At 44.6% G+C, this 24,317-nt stretch overlaps 1 long non-coding RNA gene across 1 annotated transcript; it reads left to right on the forward strand.

Annotated features, from left to right (window-relative positions):
* The first annotated feature begins 285 nt into the window (after positions 1-285).
* Positions 286-5,732, forward strand: LOC127686716 (uncharacterized). Its single transcript, XR_007978232.1, has 2 exons — positions 286-382; positions 5,540-5,732. It is a non-coding gene; the product is annotated as an uncharacterized LOC127686716 (long non-coding RNA).
* Positions 5,733-24,317: the final 18,585 nt, after the last annotated feature.

Raw genomic sequence — 24,317 nt, forward strand, 5'->3', positions numbered from 1 at the left:
ACCTTCATTACAACGGATTCTCTAGAGGACTGCAGGAGAACAGAGCCTAGAGAGGTCATATAAGTAAGGCAGGTTGGCAGGACCTTGAGCCAGTGACAGGAATCTAGATGAGAACAAAGACACCTTGAAAGATGCTTCTGTTGACATGGGAATGTTGACTCTCTTCTCCTGGAAATAAGGTTTCTTCTGCCACCCATCAGAGTCGAGGTTCTCTATTTAAAAATTAAATAAAATTCAAGAAAAATAAGGCTTCATTTTTTTTTTCATATGCCAGACTTGAGCAGCTGAGAGTCCATAGCTACGGCATAGGATGACCACTAAGGTGACAGGAAGCCACCATGTAAATTCCCTGGTGCAGTAGCTGCCATGGAATGAGCGCATGGTAAGTCATTGTTGGATAGCTTCCATTTCCTCTGCTCTGCACTCTTATCCACAGGCTGTGGCTGTGGGAAACTGATCTCACCGACTCGATGCGTCCAGTTGCTTTTGGCCAATGAAAGGCACCAACAGGAAGTGAGAGGAGTGGGAGGAAGGTCCAACAGGAAGTGGGAAGAGTAGGAGGAAGGGCCAACAGGAAGTGGGAGGAGTGGGAGAAAGGGCCAACAGGAAGTGGGAGGAGTGGGAGGAGTGCGAGGAGTGGGAGGAAGGAAGCTGTTTCCTGCCCTTCTCCCAACTCTCTTCTAGTGTCCCTTTCCTACAGGCAGAAGTCTTACTGTGGGTCCAGACCTTGTGCCCCTCTCTTTTGGCTCCTCCAGGCACATGGGTGGCAAAGGCTGTTCTCCCTTTCTTCTGGCTGATCCATCACTGTCCCAACATGGGTTCCCTTAACTCTAGCCACACTTTTGTAAAGTCCTTTCATCACTCTGGGAGGTGATGATTGTGATGGGGGTGGTGTTGGTATGGGTGGTTTTGGTGTGGGTATGATGACTGTGGTGATGGATGTGGTGTTGAGTCTCCTCTTTAGAGGGCACCGTGGTGCCTACTAGGATGATGCTCATGATGTAATCATTCCTAGTATCACTTAGTTTGAAAATCAAGCCTGATTTTCCTGTGGACTCCTATGTAGCCAGCACTTCTTTTCTGAGCCCCAATTTCATTAGAATTCATTGAATGCTCAAGGCTGTCCTATATCAGGAGGATAATGTAAAATCAGATGAGTGGATATATATAACACTTTGGGAAAACCACACAATACTGAATCCACTACTAGTATTATTAAAAACAACAATATGATTGTCCAGACCCACAGATCCCTCAGGTCCCCCTCTCCTCCTCCTAGCAACATCACTGCTATGATTGCTCATTGGCAAAACCACTGTGTGGTTTGCTTTTTGTGTGTGTGTGTGTATTCTTTGGTCAGATACAGCACAAAATCCTCAGAGGTACTGCTACCACAGTTTAATAAATGCTACAGAGAGCACAAGTCTGTGCTGCAGTCCCTCAGAGCAGCCCTTGTCTCATTTTGGGGATTACTGTACTGTTTGTAGCACTGGGGACAGTTGAGAACCAGCCTGTAACCATATGCTTTTTAAAAAATTGTTTATTTTAGGGCTGGAGATATGGCTCAGTGGTTAAGAGCACTGATTGCTCTTCCAAAGGTCCAGAGTTTAAATCCCAGCAACCACATGGTGGCTCACAACCATCTGTGATGAGATCTGATGCCCTCTTCTGGTGTGTCTGAACACAGCTACAGAGTATACTTAGATATACTAATAAATAAATCTTTTAAAATGTTTATTTTATTTATATATTTTAAAGACTTGTTTATTTTATGTATATGAGTACACTGTAGCTATACACAGCTGCAGAGTATACTTAGATATACTAATAAATAAATCTTAAAAATGTTTATTTTATTTATATATTTTAAAGACTTATTTATTTTATGTATATGAGTACACTGTAGCTGTCTTCAGACACACCAGAAGAGGGCATCAGATCTCATTATAGATGGTTGTGAGCCACCATGTTGTTGCTGGGAATTGAACTCAGGATCTCTGGAAGAGCAGTCAGTGCTCTTAACTGCTGAGCCGTCTCTCCACCCCGATTTATTTTACTTTTAATTTATGTGTATGTCTTAGGGTTACTATTGCTGCAGTGAAACACTATGACCAAAAGCAACTTGGGGAGGAAAGGATTTATTTAGCTTACACTGCCACAATACTGTTCATCATCAAAAGCAGTGAGGACAGTAACTTATTATGTAAGGCAGAACCTGGAGTTAGGAGCTGATGCAGAGCCATGGAGGAGTGCTGCTTACTGACTTGCTCCCCATGACTTGTTCAGCTTTCCTATAGAAACTGGGACCACCCACAATGGGCTGGACCCTCCCATCAATCACTAATTAAGAGAGATGCCTTACAGGCCTGCATACAGCCCAATCTTATGGGAGCATTTTTTCAATTGAGGCTCTCTCTTCAGTGATGATGCCAGATTATGCCAACTTGATATGAAACTAGCTAGCACAGTGTGTCTGCATGACAGCAAGCACATGTATGAGTGCAAATGCCCGAGGCATCCAGAAGAGGGAATTAGATCCCCCTGGAGCTGGAGTTACAGGCTGGTGACTAAACTTGGTCCTCTGAACTGAACAGGTAGATGCTGGAACTGAACTTGGGTCCTCTGCAAGAGCAGTACATATTCTTAATTGCTGAGACATCTCACACACTCCTTAATTAATTTTAAGTGTCAACTCATCAAACTTGAAGTCATCTAGAAAGAGAGGTTTCACTGAGGAATTGCCTAGGTCAGGTTGACTTGTGAGTATGTCTGAAAGAGATTGTTATGATTGTTAATTGATATGGGAAGACCCAACCTGTTGTGGATGGCACCATTTCCTGGGCAGGTGGTCCTGAGCTCTATAGGTGAAGAAATATAGCTGAGCATAGGCAACTAACCTAGCAAATAAGCAAGGGTCCACTTATTTTTCTGTGCTCTTGACTTTGGATGTCATGCAACTGGTGGCTTGAATTCCTATTTTGACGTACCATCAGTGATGAACCTGTAACCAAGCATTGTAAGTCAAATGAGTCTTCCCTTCTTTGTATTAGTTTTGGTCATGGTGTTGAAGAAATGAAACTAGGACTTCATCGTGGAAGCACCTGAGGGGCAGGTGGGTGGGGCTTAGCTTAGTATCAGTTGTTACAGAGACTCAAGTGCTTTACCTTCCGGAACAATAATGAGAATTGTTAATGGATTATTTATGGCAGGATTAGAGGAGGGGTGTGGGGGAGGGGTTGGGATGACACCAGATTGAAAAGGGAGGCATTTGACATTTTTAGTTTCCCATGCCTATTTCAAAACACAGGGATGTCCTCTGAATGCCTCTCCACCTTGATCCATGGAGATTTTGCAGTGTCCTATTCCCGACCAAGCGTGACCATGAAAGAACACCATGATTAGTAAGGTCAATCAATGGCTTTCTTATGACCAAGGTATTTTAAACCCCCAGTCATAGGGATGATGTCATGAGCCAGTTCACTTGGCTGTGCTTTGCTGTGTCAAGTAGGAAGCAAATGGTGGGTTATTTAAATGACATTCTTCTTTTCAAGTTTCTCTTTCCTTTTCTACATTAGTTTTTTAATTTATTTAATTTTATTTTGTGTTCAGAATGTCAAATCTCCTGGAACTGGTGGTGCAGACAGCCATGAACTGCCATATGTGTGCTGGGAATTAAACTTGGGTCTTCTGGAAGAGCAGCCAGTACTCTTAATCACTGAGCCATCTCTTCAACCCTCCCATTTTTACTTATGAGGAGAGCTAAGACATCACCATCACAGAGTGTTGCAGCTACTTGGAATATGTGAGCTTTGATTTCTCAGTGGCTCATCCCTGGGATCTGCCAAGCATCAATGATGGGAAGAAAGAACCACAGAGGAAGAAGGGCTACATGAAATTAGCCATGTCAGTTTCTTTTCCCAGGGTCCTACAGGGCACCACTAGCACATCTGGGTAACATGGATACTATGGTGGTCATTATTTAATTGTCAATTGGACAGGATCTAGAATTACTTGGGCAACAGGTCTCTGGAAAGATCTGTTAGGGATTAGCCTGATTATGCTAATGAGGTTGGAAGATCTCTGTGGGGTCACCATTCCCTGTGGGATCCTGGTCTGTATAAATGGAGAAAGATGACGGAAAAAGGGAGCTGGAGAGATAGCTCAGAGGTTAAGCTCTTCCAGAGGACTGGGGTTCAATTCCCTGCACCTACATGGCAGCTCAAAACTGTAACTCCAGTTCCAGGGGATCTGACAGCCTCACACAGACACATCCCAGCAAAGCACCAATGCATATTAAATACATAAATAAATTAATTAATAAGAGAAAAGGAACGAGCAGAGGCAGGCATTTAACTCTCTGCTTCCTGTTGTGGATGTGACGAGCTACTTGAAGATCCTGTTTTTATAAACTTCCCTCCATGATGGACTGTACCTCAGATTATGAGTCAGAAAAAAAATCTTTCTCTCTGAAGTTGGTTTGTCAGAGTATTTTATCACAGTGGAAGAAAAACTAAGACAAACATGTATGGTCTAGCTTAGAAATCTAACCCCTCATTAATGACACGATACGTACGGGAAAGGCTGGAGCTGTGGCTGACGTTTTAAACACGGGCCAACGGCACACTGGGAAATGCCTGAACTGACTCTAATCAGACCCGTCACATCCGGTGGTGGGGCTGGCTCTTGGAAGCTGTGCGGGGTTTGGAGCCAGTTGAGCAAAGGAAAGAAACGTAGGTGGAACGACTTTGTGAGAATGCTGGGAACACTCTGGAACTGCTCGGCTGTGGTGGTCACCAGACCGGTCATAAATGAAAGCATCCCCAAGGGGAGACCCCCCTTCCTCCCCCCCCAACCCCCAGCTTCACTTTCTGTCTGTCTCACTCCCTTCTCAGGACTCCTGCTACCAGCTTCAGTTATGGGAAAAGGAGCATGAGACTAAGGCCTTCCGGAAGCTTCCAAATTTAAACCAACCCCACAGACATGAGACAAATGTGCCTATAGAGAATTGTATTATAGCCAAGTGCCCCGGTATATATTTATCGGTGCCTGAGATTCTCATCTCTTTTTAAAGAAAAAGCCACACACTTGGGGGGAAAAATAAAGTGAAAAAAATGTACTATTGAATAAATATTAAGGATGGTTGCTCAGAATATATAAGATGATGAGCTGAGTTAGACTTTTTTTTTTTTTTAAGTTGCTCATGGTGAATTGTCAACCAGCTATATTTGGGGGTCTAGATCCAGGCCCCCAGCCAACTGAGTTCACATGGTCTTACTGTTTTCCACTTCTATTTATAATTCTGTACACATTCATACACAAAAAATGCAGGGGACTTTGGACTTGACTTTAAAATGATTAGAATGTTCTGAATGTATTAGGTTGCGGCACGTGGGAGCCTTTTTTTGTTGTTGTTGTCTGTGATTAGCCTCATTTACTGGAGAAGGGATTAATCATGGGGGTGGAGTAATAGGATCCTTTGGGAATTTGGAAGTGTATAAACAACTTTTCTTTATTTTCTTTTAAAAAATGTCTGTCACAGGGGCCGGAGAGATGGCTCAGCAGTTGAGAGCACTGACTGCTCTTCCAGAGGTCCTGAGTTCAAATCCCAGCAACCACATGGTGGCTCACAACCATCTGTAATGAGATCTGATGCCCCCTTCTGAGGCGTCTGAAGACAGCTACAGTGTACTTACATATAATAATAAAATAAATAAATCTTTTTTTTAAAAGTCTGTTAGGGCCAGAGAGATGCCTCACTTGGTAAAGGGCTTGTGATACAATTGTGAAGACCCAGGTTCAATCCCCAGAAACACCTATAAAGATGAGACAGAGTGCACACTTGTAATCTCAGGACTGGAGAGACAGATAGGAGGATCCCTAGGGTTCACTGGCTAGCCAGACTAGTCCAACCAGCAAGCTCCAGACCAGTGAGAAACCCTTTCTTGAAAAATCAAGGTGAGTAGTAGTTGAAGAACAATTTTAGGAGTTGACCTCTGGCCTCCACTTGCATAGACATACATATGCACTTGACCTTATTCTGACACATCATATACCTGCATTAACACAAAAGAACACACACACACAATGTCATTTACTCCAACAAAAACTTGACTGAACAACACTCACATAGAAGGTACATTTGAAGCCTAAATACAACGACACAAAGCTCTGCTCCCAAGGGACGGACAGTCTCCTGAGCAAGGCACAGATACAGAAATAACATTCCTGACAAGGGTGGTCAGGGTCTTAGCGGAGGAGCTGGCCAATGCATTCAGCACATGGAAGAGGGAGCGGGCAAGATGGATGTTCTGTTGCTGCATCCCAGCATCGATTCTATCCACTTGTGCCTGGTTCTATTCAGGGACCACATGGTTCTAGAGAAGTAGGTGGCTTGAGTGTTCAGAGCACTCTGTCCCTTCTGAGCACAGTTGATGGATTCAGAAGTGACTGTACCCTCCAAGTAGGACTAATCAGGGTAAAGATCAAGGTCTTGGAGTTGTGGGCGGGGAAGAAGGCGCTGAAACTTAGGAGAGCTGTTTGTTAATAAGGCGACAGCTTCACAACGCTCGGTTTGCAAACTGCAGAGTGCGAATGGAGACACCGAAACTCGTCCATGAATCTCAGACAATTTCTACCTAACATTTCTTATCCTTCTTTGGCCACTAGTCAAGAAATCCACCTAAAACATCTTTGCTTATGTTGATGCTTTTTTTTTTTTTTTTTTTTTTTTTTTGAGATAGGCTTTCTCTGTGTAGCCCTGACTGTCCTGGAACTCACTCTGTAGACCAGGCCAGACTTGAACTTAGAGATCTATCTGCCTCTGCCTCCCTGGGTGCTGTGATTAAAGACATGCACCACTAGTGCCTGGTAACATTATTAACTTGGTGGGATCTAGACGCCTCTGGGTGTGTTTGGGAGGTAATTTCTAGATTCGGTTACTTGCGATGGGACACCCATCCTAAATATGGGCATTACCTTTCCACGGGCTGGGGTCACAGACTGCATAATAAGAAGGGCAGCTTGAACGAAACGAAGACATGGTTGTCCCAAGACATAGCTAAGAAGATTTTTCTTGTAGATGTGAGGGAGATGCAGCCAGAGCCACCCGGAAGAGTCCAGAGCAGGGAGAGAAAAAAAGTAGATTAAACGTGGCCAGAAGACAGAACTGGGCCATGAGAGGAGTTGGGGGGAGGGCAGGTGAAAGAGGAAAAAATGAGACAGCAAAGAGGAGAGAGGGCTTAAAGAGGGGGCCAACAGCAAAGACAGTGCATAGCCAAAGGGCAGCGTTGTTATATAGGGATGAGAAGTTGTGGGACAGGAAGCCCACGAGCTGGAGTTTAGGAGAGGGGACTGAGTGAGAGGAACTGAATGGAGCCACAGGTCAGCACGTGAGTCTGGAGCCCGGCAGTCACTGCGGCACCCTCCGTAGTCACTGTAGTGACCCTTTGTCTGCACTTTCTTTTGGACCCCACACAGCTAAACAGCAGCACTCATCTCTCTCTGCTTCCTGACTGTGGACACAGTGTGACCTGTGCTTCATGTTCCTTCCTCCATGCTTTTCCCCCCCGGCCATGATGGGCTAGCTGTACCCTCCAATTACAGGCCAAAGTAAACTGTTCCCAGCTTAAGTTGCTTTGGTCAGGGATATTGTAGCATCAAAGAGAAAGATAACCAATGCAGTGATACTGGAGGAAGGCAAGGACATGTCCTGCAGCCGGTGCCATGGAACCTAGATCTCGAAGATGAGTTGACTGTTGGCCAGCAAAATATGGATGGGGATGTCCCTGTGGCAGGGTTTTCCCTGGGGCTGCATGTGGGCTGAATCTTATTCTAGCTCAGGTAGCTCTGGGAAGATTGGGTTGGGTCTGGTCAGGCTGAGTAGTGGAGGACACGCCCGGGGGAGGTAGTACTGAGTAGGTATCTGTGGAGCATGCTGGGTGTTGATCCTTTTGCCACAGATAACCTTTCTCAGGTCTCAGGAGTTCATTCTGTGTGTATTTGCTATTTAGAAGTCTGTGGGTCAAGCTGTAGCTCACGGTGAGACAAAGCCAGGGGGTCCAGGTGAGAATTAAGTTAGTGTCTGGGGACTGTCATAATAAGTTACCACACAGTAGTTGGCTTAAAACAAGCATTTATCTTATTTCCCTCCCACTTGTGGGAACCAGAAGTGGGAAGTCTTAGTATGAGCAAGGCTAGCTTCTCTCTCAGCACTCTGAGGGCTGAGGCCAGAAGATTGAGTGTGCCAGGTTAGCCTGGACGATATAGTGAGATTCTGTCTCAAAATAAAATTTTGAAAGGGCCGAGGCTGTAGCACAGTAGAAGCACACTTGCCTGGCATGTGGGAGGCCTTGAGTAGCACCCCAAAACACTGGGGGGGGGGAACAAAGCTAACGACTCTACAATCATACCAGTCTCCCACTGAGGCCTTGGGTAGATACTGGTTCATAGACGCTCATTCTACATACAAACCACATACAGCCCTGCCCTATTTTGTGTGTGTCTGAGTGTTTGCACACGTGTGTGCACATTGTATGGAGACCAGAGGTTAATGTTGGGGTTCTTCCTCAGTCTCTCCTACCTTTTAATCTTAATATTACTTTATATGCATAGATGCTCTACCTGTATGTATATCTGAGTGCCACATATCTGTCTGGTGCCTGAGGAGACCAAAAGGGAGCATCAGAGCCGGGCAGTGGTGGCGCACACCTTGGATCCCAGCACTAGGGAGGCAGAGTCTGGCAGATCTCTGAATTCTAGGCTAGCTTGGTCTACAGAGTGAATCCCAGGAGTTCCAGGACAGCCAGGGCTACACAGAGAAACTCTGTCTTGAAAAACACACACTGCACATGTGCTTGCACGAGAGGCGGGGAGGGAAAGAGATAGAGAGAGAGAGGAGAGAAACAGACGGGCATAAGATCCCTGTGACTAGAGTCACAGATGATTATGGTCCATCACATGGTAATTAAACCAAGCTCCTCTGAAAGAGCATCCAGTGCTCTTATCTGCTGAACCATTTCTCCATCCCCCCTCTATCTTATTTTTTTGAGACTGGATCTCTGGGACTTCCCAACTGACTAGACTGGCTGGCCCAATGTGCTCCATGGCTCCTTCTGTCTCTCTGTTTCTTCAAGCCTGGGTTTACAAATGTGTGCTGCTCTATATTTACCAACTAGGCTATCATCTCCACAGCTCTGAGACTTGCCCTCCTAATAATTAGAATAGTTATTAGAATAGAGTGCAGAGGACTTTGAAAGAAGTACTTGCTAAAAGTTTCTCCTTTGACTCTGGGCCTTGAACTTGGCACTTGACATGGCAAGCCTTTGAAAGCGAGGAAGGCAAGGGATGGAGAAGAGAGACAGGATTGCTTCTCTATGAAGATACAGGTTAAAAGAAGTGGTTCTCAACCTTCCTAATGCTTTGACCCTTGACAACAGTTCCTCCTGTGTTGGGACCCCAACCATAAAATTAGTTTTGTTGCTACTTCATATCTGTAATTTTGTTACCATTGGGAATTGTAATGCAAATCTCTGTGTTTTCTGATGGGCTTCTTGGGTTGTGAGCCACAGGTTAAGAACTGCTGGGTTAAAGCAAAGAGAAGCTAGCTGCTCTGGAGGGATGGGCCAGAGCTGAGGCAGGCATGCATTCTTAAATAGCCACCTCATGCTTCCTTACTCTTTTGTTGGCTTAGAAGGAAAAACATTAAAGATAGCATGCAAATTCAGCAAACCGCCTTAGTTCCTGGCTAGTTAAGAAAGCCAAGTCGGAGCCAATAGAGAAACTGGCTGCCCAGTAAGTCGGAGCCCTGAGATATACCTCTGAATTTACACATTTTGCTTTCGACTATTTTTAGCAGTATCGCGTAGGGAAAAAGAGTCGAGCCAAAAGGAGACAAGTGTGACAAAAACAAATTCTGGGCATTTGTTTCTCGGGTGAGCAATGGTCTGGCAGTGGTGGGGCACATGAGGAGAAAAGCCAGGGAAGGGACACGTCCAATTTGTCAGTCTAAGCAAATTAGTGACTCAGCTGCTGATAAGAGCCCAGGAGAGAGCCTTTCAGATGAGTCACCACAGATTGTTCCCGAGGTGCAAATCCAGTTTTGCAGCTCAAAAGCCTGAACCGTGTTGGGACAGGATTTCTATTTGAGATAGGCTTTTAGCCTAGGCTAACATCTGTCTCACCATGTAGCTATGGATAACCTTGAGATTCTGATCCCCCACCTCTACCTCTCCAGAGCTAGGATGACAGGCATATCTCACCAGACCTGGTTTAGGTAGAGCTTGGGCATTGACTCCGGGTGCCAGCCAGCCAGTCACACTACCAACTGGGCTACCTCTCCAAGACATTTTAAGATTCTAGAAACCAAATCTACTGTCTTCCTCCAAGGCCAAGTCATAGTACGTTTGTGACTACTGTTGTATGTGTATTCCTGGTGGTTGAATTTCAAGGAAACTACTTAATAGTTAGATTAAAACAAAGATTTGTTTTTACTATTTTTACCTATGTTTATCAGTGTGTACATACCCATAGAGGTCAGTAGATGTCATTAGACCCTCCAGATCCAGAGTTACAGGGTCTGCTGTGATGTTGAGAACCTGGGGTCCTTTGAAAGAGCAGCAACACACCTAACTTCAGAGACAACTCTCCAGCCCCAGTAGTTGGACATTGACTCTTGTTTTTAGCCCAATCAGCCAATGTTTCCATTTCATTGGCATGTCAAGACTAAAGACATTTACAACTATTTTTGGAATGCTTTTATTTATTTATTTATTCATTTATTTATTCATTTATTTATTTATTTATTTATTTATTTATTTATTTATTTATTTATTGTCTATGAGTACACTGTAGCTGTCCTCAGGCATACCAGAAGAGCAGTTAAAAGAGTCAGAGACATCCCTACTCCCACTGTTAGGAGTTCTACAGAAATACCTAGCTAACAACCATAACATATATGCAGAAGACCCAGTGCAGACCCATGCAGGCTCCACAGTTGCTGCTTCAGTCTCTCTGGGCTCCTATAAGCCCTGTTAAGTCCACGTTTTGAGAGGTGGCCATTCTCGGTTTAGTCTACTGTATTAACCTTGGTTTAGGCCCTCCACAGATGTAAAGCAGCCTCAGGGCAGGGATGCGCAGGGTAAACTCATCCAGTCATTCCTTCCTTTGAGCTATCTACACTGCCGTAACAACACGAGTTCTTCTTGTTCGCTCCTCTGTTGCTGTGTTAAAACACCATGACCAAAAAACAACTTGTGGAGGAGGGGGTTCATGTCAGTTTATAGGTTCCAGCCCATCTTTGAGGGAAGCCAGGGCAAGAGCTTAGGGCGGGAGCTGAAGCTGACGCCATGGAGGGGTTCGGCTTGCTTTCCATGGCTTCCTCAGTCAGCTTTCTTATAGAACCCAGGACCATGTGCCCAGGGATGGCACCACCCACACTAGGCCTTGCCCTTCCCCATCAATTGTTAATTAAGAAATTGCCCTACAGACTTGCCTACATCTTACGGAGATTTTTTTTTCCCGTTTTTTATTGATTCTTTGTGAGTTTCACATCATTGTACCTCAATCCCATTCATTTCCCCATACCTTCCAATCTGCTTAAAGTAAAATAAAAACATTAAGTAAAATAAATAAAATAAACAAAACAAAATCTCATTGTAGAAGCTGTAGTGTGTCTCAGTGTGTCCCCTAGTATATAGACCCTTTGCCTTTTGTTTTGTTTTGTGTTTTTTGAGACAGGATTTCTCTGTATAGCCCTGGCTGTCCTGGAACTCACTCTGTAGACCAGGCTGGCCTTGGACTCAGAACTCTGCCTGCCTCTGCCCTCCAAGTGCTGGGACTAAAAGTGTGTGCCACCATGTTCCAGCTTGTTCAAACATCTTAACTTGCAAATGTTTACTACAATAAGTCTGTGGTCTGATTCAAGGCCTCTAGCTTCTGCTATACCACCAATACTGGATCCTCTCAGATATTCTGTTGTTGCCTGTGTCTTGGAGATCACACAGCTTTGGGGCTGTAGGACTCACCCTTTCATGTGCTCTAGCAGTTCATAGATGAGGTAAATGTCAGAGCCACCACCTTGGCCATGCCCTTAGGTTGAAAGGGATGTCCAAATATGTATGTGAAGAAAAACTGGTCCCAGAGTTAGATAAAGTTCTGTCTTATAAAAACTGTATAAACCCAATTCTATCACTTGAGGTTTTGGGTTTTAAGGATCTTTGAATTTCTTAGGAGTAAGAAAGCATCTTGGCTGACTATAAAATTCAATGACCTATTTAATCCACTCCATCTGAAGAAATAGCCATTTCCCTTGGGTTAACTGGAGAGATTCAGAATGGATGTTTGCCATCAGTGCTCTCTCCTTCCTGAGCATTCCTGGAGATCCACTGTGGAATGGATTCTGGAGAGACTCTAAATGGCAATTTGCAGATAAACTGCTTAAAAGTGATCCACCATTCTGCAAGTTCTGAAGCTATACATCTCATATGTTTATTCCAATAGACCAAGGAAACAGTCAACCAAGGCTACACAGCTGGTGTACTGGTTAGTGTTGATTGTCAACTTGACAGGATGATCTAGAAGGACCTGGAAAGTGTGTCTCTGGACATACCTGTAGGTGGCTATTTTGATTATGTTTATTTATATGGGAAGACTCATCTTAATTGTGGCTAGGACTGTTCCCTGTGTAGGGGGTCCTGGTCTGTATAAAAAAGGGGAAAGTGAGCTGAGCATTGGATCCCAATGTGAACCCTGAGATTGTATTGTTTGCTGGAAAACCTGTTTCTAGTTGTGGTGTGGCCCAGCCGTAGCACAGACCTTAATCCCTCTGGCTGAAATATATACAAGCTCTTAGTACACATTTTACCAAACAATGAAAGTAAAATTAGATTGTAGAAGGAAGAGGCCATGTTTGAAAGTGATGTCTAATTGAGTGGCAGACAAAGTGATGAATCAGAGAAAGATTTGACAGAATAGGATACGCCCAATTCTCATGAGAAGAGAGAGGAAAAAGAGGCTACTTAAGAGAGCAGCACAGAGAAAGAAGAAGTAGTTTTACTGGAACAGTAATAGAAAGACAGGTTGCAGAGAGAGAACAAGCTAGACACAGGTGAAGATAAGATGATTTAGAGAATGGAAAGGACCCAGAAGAATAGAATACATTGCCAAAGTTAGTATTAGGCCAAGCAGAGCAATTCAGGCAGAAGCTGAGCAAAGCCAGATTGAATCAGTCAGCCTGGAGAAGAGTTTTGAGCCAGATAGCTGAGTTGAACCAGACAGCTAGAGTTCAGAAAGAGCTAGGAAGGGTGAGCTTATTCAGCAATAAGCCTCAGAGACAGAAAACATTCTAGGTCTAGATAAAACTGTATGCTGGAAAACCTGTTTCTAGTTGTGGTGTGGACCAGCCTTAGCAATATCTTTAATCCCTCTGGTTGGAATATATACACGCTCTTACTACACACTTTAATACCAAACAATGAAAGTAAAATTAGACTGTAGAAGGAAGCAGCCATGTTAGAAAGTGATGTCTAATTTAATTGAGCGGCAGAAGGCTATTTGAGTGGCTAGTCTTGGAGGCTAGAAGCGTCCAAGACTAGGCCTAGGTTAGCAGACAGAGGCAGTAACCCTCAGAGAAGACAATTACATCAGGCAAATACAGGTACTTTTACATGCCCCCTCTTTTCTCCCCTTCTCCCCTCCTCCTTCCCTTCATTTTCTTTTGAGACAGGGTCTCTTTATGGCTGTCCTAGAACTTACCATGCAGACCTGGCTGGTTTTGAACTCATAAAGATCTGCCTGCCTCTGCCTTCTAAGTTCTGGGATTAAACATGTGTGCCACTTGATGTCCCAGTGTAGGGGAATGCCAGGACAGGGAGGTGGGGATGGGTGGGGGAGTACCCTCATAGAAGCAGGGGGAGGGGGAATGGGATGGGGGCTTTGGGGGTGGGGACAGGGAAGGAGATAACATTTGAAATGTAAATAAAGAAAATATCCAATAAAAATAAACAACAACAACAACAACAACAACAAAATGTGTGCTACCATACCCAGTCCTTGTCCCTTGTTTTCTGATTGTGGATTTAATGTGACAAGATTCTTTAGCTCCTGCTGCTTTGGCTGCAGTCTACAATAACTCTTTTCTCCCTTGAATTGCTTTATCACAGCAATAGTAAAGGAAACTAAGACACAGTGCATTCTCAGCATGAAAACATTAAAAACCATTATGAACAATGTAGCTCTTTGCTAAATTCATTGCAGCTGAAATTGCCTGACCCAAGCCCTGTGCCAAAAACATGTGTGTCCTTGCTGTGGTCAGTCTAACAAATTTTGCACTGTCCCAATTTTTATTTTTTTGTTTTTCTTACATCTATTTAGTGTGTGTGTGTGTGTGTGTGTGTGCTAGTACCATGTTGCACATATTAAGGTCAGAGAACAACTTGGGGTTTTCCCCTTCTGTGATGTAGGTCTGGGAATCAAATTCAGTTTGTCAGGCTTGGCAGCAAACAGCTTTAACTGCTGAGCCATCTTACCGACCTGGCTTGCCCTGAGTTTTATCTGCTAGTTTGTTAACGAATTCATTCATCCATTCAGTGAATATCATAATAGACACAGTGACGCATTACAGTCTCTACATGATAGATATTGTTTTAGGCTTTCTAGATAAGGCCAAGAGACCAAGGCAGACCTTATCTCCACAGAGCTGAAGGAACAGAGACCATGAGACACAAAGCAAGTACAATACAGGGTTATCCCTCCAGTCACATAAAACAGATTTTTTTTTAAAGTGGTGAGGTTGGGGAATAGCTCAGTAGATGAAGTGCTTGCAACATGGGTATGAGGAGTTGAGTTCAATCCCCAACACCCATGCAAAAGCCAGGTACAATCTACTTATGATCCCAGTGCCGAGGAGGTGGGGACAGACAGAGCAGATCCTGGGGGCTTGCAAGCCAGATATCATAGCTGTACCTTATAGCCCCAGATCAGTGGGATACCTGAGGTCCTCCTGTAGTTTCAAGAGAATGCCCACACACATGCATTTGCACTCATTTAACTGTCCCATATACTTGTGCATGTGCACACACACACACATCATACAATATATGTAAATATGTATATATATAGTATTTATGTGCATATATATGCAAAATTTCTATATATGTACATATATACAAACACATATATACACATCACACACAATATATGTAAATATGTATATATGTATATGTGTAAATATGTAAAATCTATATATATATATGCATACACATTATATATATATATATAATCTCTGTGTATTTGTTTATACACACACACACAAACACAGATACAAATATACACACATAGACCCCAACGTCATTAAAGGCAAAATAGCATTGATTTTAAAATTTTGTGTCTGGTGTATTTGGTGTTTTCATTTGTACAGCAAAACAAAATGAAAATAGCAGACATTTTGTGTAAAACAGAATTCAGCTCTGCACTGGAGCATTTTATTTTTTCTTCTGTATATTCAGCTCATCTATTTGATGCTGATGGAAGGAATGCTGTCAATGTTTGTATAGCCCAGGTTGCAGTTACATGAGGGTGTAGCTCATGACCCTCACAGGAAAGGGAGGGTCATTAGGAAACAGAAACTCTCCCTTTTAGATTTGTCCATTGTGTGTTTCGGTGATGGAGATTTTGAGAGGAGAGTTCTGATATCACTGCCAAGTTGTAGCTGCATAAACATATGTCAAACAAGCTGTTTTCCAGGAGACAGCTCATCCCTTGGTGTCACTGTGCACAGCAAGCTACTAAAGATACCACAGGGCTCAGTGCTGACGTCAAGCGGATATGAGCTGCGCCACAGCTGATTGCTACGAGTCCCAAATTGGAAACATGAGCTTGCCCACAGAAGACGTTCCAACTTGGCCTGACAAACGAATCCTCAAATGTTCCTCACGGTCATTTGTTTTAAAAAGCTCAAGTGACTCTTCATTGTCCCAGCTGCTGTGTTAGGTAGCTTCTCAGAGGAAAACAAAAAACAAAGACAGCCCCCAGCTCCCCTCCCCCGCAGAAAGACAAAGAATGGTATCAAGAACTTTTCCTAATGCTGGCCAGAAATATTCAAGTGCAAAAGGGACGAGAGGGTCCATCGATGACAAAGAGATGATGTCTCTCATAAAACAGTGGCAGTGTGGTTATTTTTAGACCAAAATGCAATGAATGACCTATGTCCAGAATGCCCTCTGGGAGGCACCCCCTCCCCCCACCTCCCCTCATGGTAATTTCTGTCCTTCTTTAGCCTTTGCCCCAATTACTTTTTTTTTTTTTGGTTATTTTATTTATATTTCAAATGTTGTCCCCTTCCTTGTCTCTCCTCTGCAAACCCCCATTCCATCCCTCCTTTCTTTAACTTTTAAAAACAAAACAAAACTGTATTGTATATTTTCACAAGGTCCTGAGAATCCTACCTTCTGAGATGCTGTTAAGTATTAAGACATAAAGATACCATATTTAAAGCATTACCGATGACTTTGTACATTCTTGGTAGCAGTCTTTCTTTGTGATCCTGAGAATCCGACCTAAGACCTCATATAGAGGAGACAAGTGCTCTACCAGTGAGCTGTCTGCCCCTGAGCTGTGGGAGATTACTTTCTGTGAGTCACTTAAAATATGTCAAATCAAATGTCCTTGTTTGGTATTAATGCTAATACATGAGCATTTCAGACCCCTGAAGTCAAGTTGTCAATCAGTGGTTGCCAACTGTGGGTCACAACCATCGGAAAATGGTCTTAGGAACTGAGACACTGCTCCCGTTCAGCAGCAAAATTACGGTTATAAAGTTGCAACAAAAATAAATTCATGGTCGGGGGTTCCTAAGGCCATTGATGCATCCCTTCTTGTCACCTACCCTCACCATCCTTAAAGGATGGAAAAGAGGTCAGTGGTCAGAGAAATGGGCTGGGTAGCACAGGTGTCAGTCCCAGTTAGAGAGATAATACTCATCCCAACTCATGAAGCACATGTAGGAAAATTAAGACTCACTCCGTGGCGTTACACCCTCAAACCTGACTAGAGGTCAGTTTTCAAAGGGCATGAGTGGATTACCCTCGCGGGCTTGTGGATTACACTGCCTGCTTGGGAGTGCACGCTGTGGCTCTGTCTTCCTCAGCCATGAAGCCCTCGGCAACACCTCATTCACACTCCAGAGCCCCAGCCTCCTCCCTTCTACAGAGGACGGTGGTACTTACCTGACAGACTGAGAGGATGGGATCGGTTCTCTTGGTGGCTGCTGTAGGACAAGGCACCGATCAGTGCGGGCGGTGATTGTAATTAGATATGGCTTTAACAGCTGTGGAATGCACGGTTGCACTGTAGCCTGAAACTGCGTCAAGTACCTGTCTAAACAGGATATATTTACCTTAAGCCAGCTTTTTTTTTTTTTTTTTTTTTTTTGTTCCTGGTTCAGAACATGGTACCCGTAGCCTCACGCATGCTGGACAAGCACTGTCCCAGGAAGCTACACCCCCAGCTCTTGTTTAACTCTCTCCATCAAAGTCCGGCTGTGCCTCAGAGAAGCAGTGCAATTAGACTGACTCTAAATGATTTTAAAATATGTCTTGAAGACTGACAAACAGAATTCCAAAGCCGGCTGTGAAATGGAGCCTGTCTTCAGACAGCTGAGGGGTAAGGGTCTTTCTGGCTAATGCTATTAGTAGAATATCCAAAAGACCTTTGTCATGCATGTCCTGGACTGGATGTTTGGCTCCTTCAGGAAACTGGCAAGTGGTGTCTTGCCTTGGTTTGACATCAAGTCAGAGTCACAGCCTGTCTTTTCATTCATCAGGCTGATCGAATAAGTCACTGCATGGTTCAATGGAAACACATTTAAGGATGCTTAGCAGAGCAGCATTTTATTATTTCTTTGAAGACTGATTTTTTTCCCCACCAGAGACAAACAACTTTTCATTTATTCTAATATTATCACCTATCAACCAGAGTTACTTAGGAAATAGCCAGGACATGTGATGCTTGCTAAGATAGGGAAATTGACTGTCTGACTCTAAGCACTATGAGTGCTGCTTGCCCCAGCTGCTCTCCAGGGCTCAGGTCCTGGCTCCTCAGCTTTCTCAGCTCGTGGGCTGTGGTTAGGGAGAAGTCAGAAGCAAAGCCCCATTTACAAAAAGGAATCTGAAAGCTTATCAAGCGGTCTCCGGTCATCACATCCTCGTGGTCCTATACCGTAGTCAGCAGCTAACCGATCGTGACGAGGACGAGTGGGCCAGGCCTAGAAACGGAGGGATGTAGGTGAGGGATGCTGCCTCTGAATGGTGAACACGTTTCTTCTCTGGAAATGTTACCTTCATCAGTGAGGTGGCCATGTGCAGTGGAGAGAGGTCATGAGCTTGGCAGAGAAAATGATTGCATTTATATGTATGCATAGACTTTCACTATTGACTATTTCTCCTCCTCCTTCTCTGATAGGGTCTCGTACATCTTAGGTTGGGCTTGAACGAACCATGCAGCCCAGGATGACCTTGAACTGTATAGTAGGTGTGTATAGTCTAAGTGCAGGTGTATGCACAGAGTCACAAGGTGGGGGTCAGAGGTCAACCCTGGCTGTAGGTTGGTCTTTACCCTCCCCCTCGTTTGGTGCATGGTCTTCTGCTGTTCCCCACCATGCATGCCAGGCTTGCTGGCTTCAGGGGATTCTCCTGGCTCTGTCTCCCTTCTTGCACTGGGGTTACAGATGTTCACAACATGGCTTTATCCTCTTTATGACGTGGGTTCTGGAGAGCTGAGATCTGGCCTTCACACTTGTGAGGTAAGTGCTTTTTCTACTCAGCCATCTCCCAGCTCAACCATCCATTTTGATCCTCTTGTCTTGACCTCCTACATGCTGGGATTACAGGCATGATCTACCATGCCATTTATGTGGTACCAAGGATCAAACCTAGGGCATTGTATAAGAACTCAGTTGTGCTACAACCGTAGACTCCTGAAAAAGACTTTTTACACCGTTTTTCTTGAGCCATTTTATGCTTTTACTTTAGAATCCACACTACCAACAAACATATTTATTTGTTAAATAATTGCTTAAAATATTTAATTATATAATTATTGAAAAATAAAATTATTGTTATTGTGTAGTAAATTTATCTAACTTATTTACTTGCTTATTTATTTTTGTCCATCCTTGAAACACATGTGCACTCCATGGTGCATTTGTGGAGATCAGAGAACAACTTATAAGAAGCAGTTCTCAGGCTGGAGATGGCTCAGCAGGTCCCGAGTTCAATTCTCAGCAACAATATGGTGGCTCACAACCATCTGTAATGTGACCTGATGCCCTCTTCTGGCCTGCAGGTGTACAAGCAGATAGAACACTCATATACATAAAATAAATGAATCTTTTTTAAAAAAGTAAAAATTATATCAAAGAATCAGTTTTCTCTTTCTACAATGTGGGTGCTGGGTATGGAAGTCAGGTCATCAGGTTTGGCAGCAGGATGCTCCCCATTATCATGAAGCTCTGATGCTGTTCCTTCAAAAGCAGCAGAGTTTCCTGTGCTCCCTCCTCCTGTCCCTGTGCAGTGGCCACAGCAGAACAGTCTACATTCTGACTCCATAACTCTGGCCTTTTAAGAAAGTTATATAGCTGAGCATAGAACCTCATGCCTGTAATCTCAGTATTTGGGAGGTTCAGGTGGAAGAACTGACTCTGAGTTTAGGACCAGCCTGGGCTACTTAGAGCCTGTTTCAAGAAAAACTCAAGACTGGCGTGAAGACTCGGCAAGTACTTGCAACCTGGTGACCTGCATTCAATCCCTGAAACCTATTGTCCTCAAAGCTGTCACTGCCATACACATGCATCCAGAACCACCCCCAAAATAATAAAGAAATCAAGAGCAAGCAAAAGAAACAATATCACTGCTGGGTCACTAACTCTTGAAATGACTTGAAGACAACTTACATGTGCTCTAGCTATTATGCGTGAAGTGAACACTGCAACACACCAACCAGCTTCCTATCTCCTTCTCCTATTGCCATTGTGGAATCAAGGATTCGACCTAGAGCACAGTTCAGAAGTCTATGCACATTTTAGCATGAGAAGAGCAGAGACACATTGAAAGGCAACTTGTTAACTCTTGGGGAGACTAAAACCCAAGAAAAAGATGAATGGAAAAACCTTAGGGCTTCAAACTCAGTCCTTGTCTTTATGAATGAATTACCCATAAGCAACAACTGGCAGAAGAACCAATCCCACATACCTCTGGGGAAAATCTGAAACCCGCCCCCCACCTAATTAATTTTGTTGTGTTTGTATTTCTGCCTATTTGTTGGGCCCTCCAGCTGCCTCCAGGCGCTAGCCACCTCTCACAAATGTGCAGAGAGGGCACTCCTCTGATGCGGGGTTGTTTTGCTTCCACCTACGGAGAGATAGTTGCTGAGCTTCCTGACTGGTATGCTACAAAAAACGACCGGGCACACTTCCCAGCCCTAACCGCATGGCCGCTGCATTTGTGAGCACTGTGGTTCTGTGTTGAGACACGTCCAGCTCAAATGCTGGTGGGCTTGTGTTCTTGGCATAGAGCTTTGGAACAGTGTGAACGTCTGAGGCTGCCACCTTCGCAGACACCACCGCCAGGCAGCCCAGTGTGTAGGGTAGGGGATGTGGTTTGAGGGCATATGGGCATGCGCGCTGAGAAAAATTCAGAGAACAGTGATCCTGGAGGTGAAGGACCCTTACGATGTTATTGCCAGGTCTTATCCCCAATCATCACAGAGAAGAATGAGATGAGGCAGGTGGCTGTGTCCCAGAGAGCAGGGTATGGATCGTGGGACAAAACATGCTATGGAAAAACAATCTCTGAGAAACAATTCATGTCCGCATCAATTTGGACTCAGAAATCAACTCAGGATTCCAGAATGAGAACCGCAAAGGCATTTTATCATTTAAATCAGCCATTTCTACTTGTAAGATGTGTCTGCGGCAGTGAGCCCGGGACAGAGCTGAGACTGCCACCCCATGGAGCCATCTTGAGTTAGATAAAGGAATGCTGAGTATTTCCTTCTGTCTGAGTTCACCCTTTCACTTCCTCATCTGTGGCCCTGGACTGAGGCTCTGCAAACCACACCCCCAGCCTTCCCTGCTGGCTGCACGTTGGGTTACTAGCTGGGAGCAGTGGAATGGAAGGCATGATGAGGTAGAGCTCTCTCTCTTCCCAGTCCCAGCTTCTATCAGTCTTCCTATGGCAACACAAATTAACAACAGCTCCTTTCCAGATTCTCCCAGCAGCCGCAGTAAATAGTAGCTATGGTATCCTGTGGAATGCCAGCACCGACTGTGTCCTCTTAGTGACAGGCACACTAAACAAATCATGACCCATCAGACCTGAGCATCCCCCAGACGAAGGAGTCCAAGTCCAGCAGAGGTCCAAGGTCTTACATGGCTTCTATTCCTGGAGTTTCAGAGCCAGCAGTGTGGAGAGTCTTCTCTGACTCCTGGGTTAGGGTATCCTTTCTGTAGCCACTTCTGGATTTATGACTGTGTTATCTCAACGTCCCTTTTGGCTAGCACAGCCTTCTAGCTTCTGAGTAATTCATTCCTTGTATCAACTTGCCTCTGTGGTTTTCCCTGGAAGGATACTGTACTTGGTATCAAGGATGGGTTTATCTATAACCATATTTGTGTTGCCCATATTTGTCTTACTAAGGCTTCTAAGTTAGATGCTACTTCCTGTTCAAAGACCAATGTGATAACTGAAGTCTCTGCATAGTAGGTTCTGGAAGACAGAAACTTGCTCATAGGCAGGAGTCTTAAGTTACTTTGTCATTGCTGTCATAGTGAGGCTAAATCCCCAGTGGTTAAAGAACATCTTTCATCAAAGCTACACCTCCCAGGTTCCACAGCCCTCCCAAACAGCACCACCAGATGGAGGAGGCGTTCAAACCCGAGAGCCTATGGGAAGCAGTCGAACCACAAAAACAGAATACTATTTGCTTGTGTGTGTGTGTGTCTTCATATGTGTAGAGGTGCATGTGTCTCTGCAGGTACATACGCATGTGCGCTGTGGAAGGTAGAGGTCAGCTTTGGATGTCATGTCTCAGTGTTGTCCACCTTATTTTCGAAATCGGGCCTTTAGTTGGCTTGGAACCTGCTGGGCCATCAAAGCTTGCTAGGCAGCAAGCCCTGGGGGGTCCTCCTGTCTCTGCCTCCTCACCAATAGGATCACAAATGCTCACCATATCTGACCTTTTTTATATGGGTACTGGGAACCAAACTCAAATCTTCATGCTTGCAAGAAGCTGAGCTATCTCATCAACTTAGTGTCTGGTACTCATGTATATTCTTGTCCTCATGTGTGTGTGTACATCACAGGACACTCATTGGTGTAACACCTCAGGAGTTGCCCACCTTGTTTTGTAAGCCTCTCATTGGCTAGGGGCTCACTGACTGGCTATACTGGCTGCTCAGTGTGTCCTAAGGATCTCACTACTGGGCATGCTTTTGTGTGTGTGTGTGCGTGTTGAGAATCAAATAAAATAGGTCCTATGCTTACAAGGCATTTCTTTAACCAAAATGGTATCTGAAAACACCTGTTGAAAATTCCTGTGAAGCTGGGAGCAGTAGTGTATGCCTTAGGCAGAGGCAGGCATGTGTCTGAGTTTGAGGCCAGCCTGATCGAGTCAATTCTAGGACAGACAGACAGGGCCACACAGAGAAACGGTCTCAAAAACCAAAAGGTAAATCCGTGGCATGCTATTCTCTAGTGGCATCTATGCAGAGTCTGAATAATTAACTCCTCACTAGAATGCAGCCACTACCAGAGCATTGGACTCCATTCATACTATGCGTGGACAACTGGATGCAGCCACATTTTCCTGAGAGACCACTATTCCAACACTGCTGACTAGAAGCAACTGACAACAGTCTCAAGTTTGCCAAGGGATTTATTTAAACTCTGGCTTAATGAGAATGTTCTGACTAGATTATTCCTTATCTCTGGGCTGCAGAAGACTGCTGTCCCCACATACATTAGGTAAGATGGGTAGGTGATATTGCAGCCAAAAACCTGACACAGTTCATGCTTCATGGGGACTGGCAGAGGATCCGTTCCATGTAGTCAGCCCCTCCGGCCTCAAGGCCAACCGTGGCTCTTGTGTCTTGGTGGATGCATGACACAGAGAGAAAAAAAATCTCTGAGAAACAATTCATGTCCTCATCAATTTGGATTCAGAAATCAACTTAGGATTCCAGAATGAGAACCGCAAAGGCATTTTATCATTTAAATCAGCCATTTCTACTTGTAAGATGTATCCGCAGCAGTGAGCCTGGGACAGAGCTGAGACTGCCACCCCATGGAGCCATCTTGAGTGGGAAAGGAATGCTGAGTATTTCCTTCTGTCTGAGTTCACCCTTTCACTTCCTCATCTGTGGCCCTGGACTGAGGCTCTGCAAACCATACCCCCAGCCTTCCCTTGTTGGCTGCAGACTGGGTTACTAGCTGGAAGCAGTGGAATGGATGGCATGAGGTAGAGCTCTCTTCCCCGTCCCAGCTTCTTATCAGTCTTGTACAGCTGGGAACAGAAGCCATATAAGACCTTGGGCTTCTGCTGGATTTGGACTCCTTCCTCTAGTTGGTGCTCAAGTCTCTGATGGGTCAGGATCTGTCATGTTCCTAAGAGGACCACAGTCAGTGCTAGCATTTCCAAGGGATACTTACACGCTGCCCTCCTTTTATCATTCTTTCTTCTGTGTTCTCCAGACCTGCCTGCTCCTAGAATCCCCGAATTTGCTGATACTCTCATCAGATGAAATCCTCTCCTCTCCTGGTTCTAATCTGCTGGCGCATTCTACAAAGCTCAGCTCTTCCTGGAGGGAGTCCTCTACACACAGATGGGAGAACTTTCTGTAGCTGCTTGTATTACGAATGCTAATTGTTTCCCCCAAAATTGTTTACATGAGAAGATCTGCATGTATTCTTCTGGGAACCTGCCCCCAGTTGGTTCTGATTGGTAAATAAAGATACCAACAGCCAACAGGTGGGAGGACAGACAGAGGTGGGATTTTAGGATTCCTGGGCTTGGGACCAGGAGGAGGAGGAGGAGGAGGAGGAGGAGGAAGGAGAGATCCTCCCTGCTGGGAGAATGTGGAGAAGAGACGCCATGCCTGAGAAGAGTGTATGACAGAGGCATGGCCACCATGTGAAGGAGCCAGGAGTGCGGCCCAGAGGGCGCCAACTGGGTCTAGAGCAGCCAAGACAGAGCATAGCATTTAGTAAGTAGTAATTCGGGATTCTCGTCATGGAGGCTGGGCAGTTGCCCAGCTATTATGCTACATAAGG

Source organism: Apodemus sylvaticus, chromosome 6 (assembly GCF_947179515.1).
Source record: "Apodemus sylvaticus chromosome 6, mApoSyl1.1, whole genome shotgun sequence".
In the NCBI taxonomy this organism is placed as follows: domain Eukaryota; kingdom Metazoa; phylum Chordata; class Mammalia; order Rodentia; family Muridae; genus Apodemus; species Apodemus sylvaticus.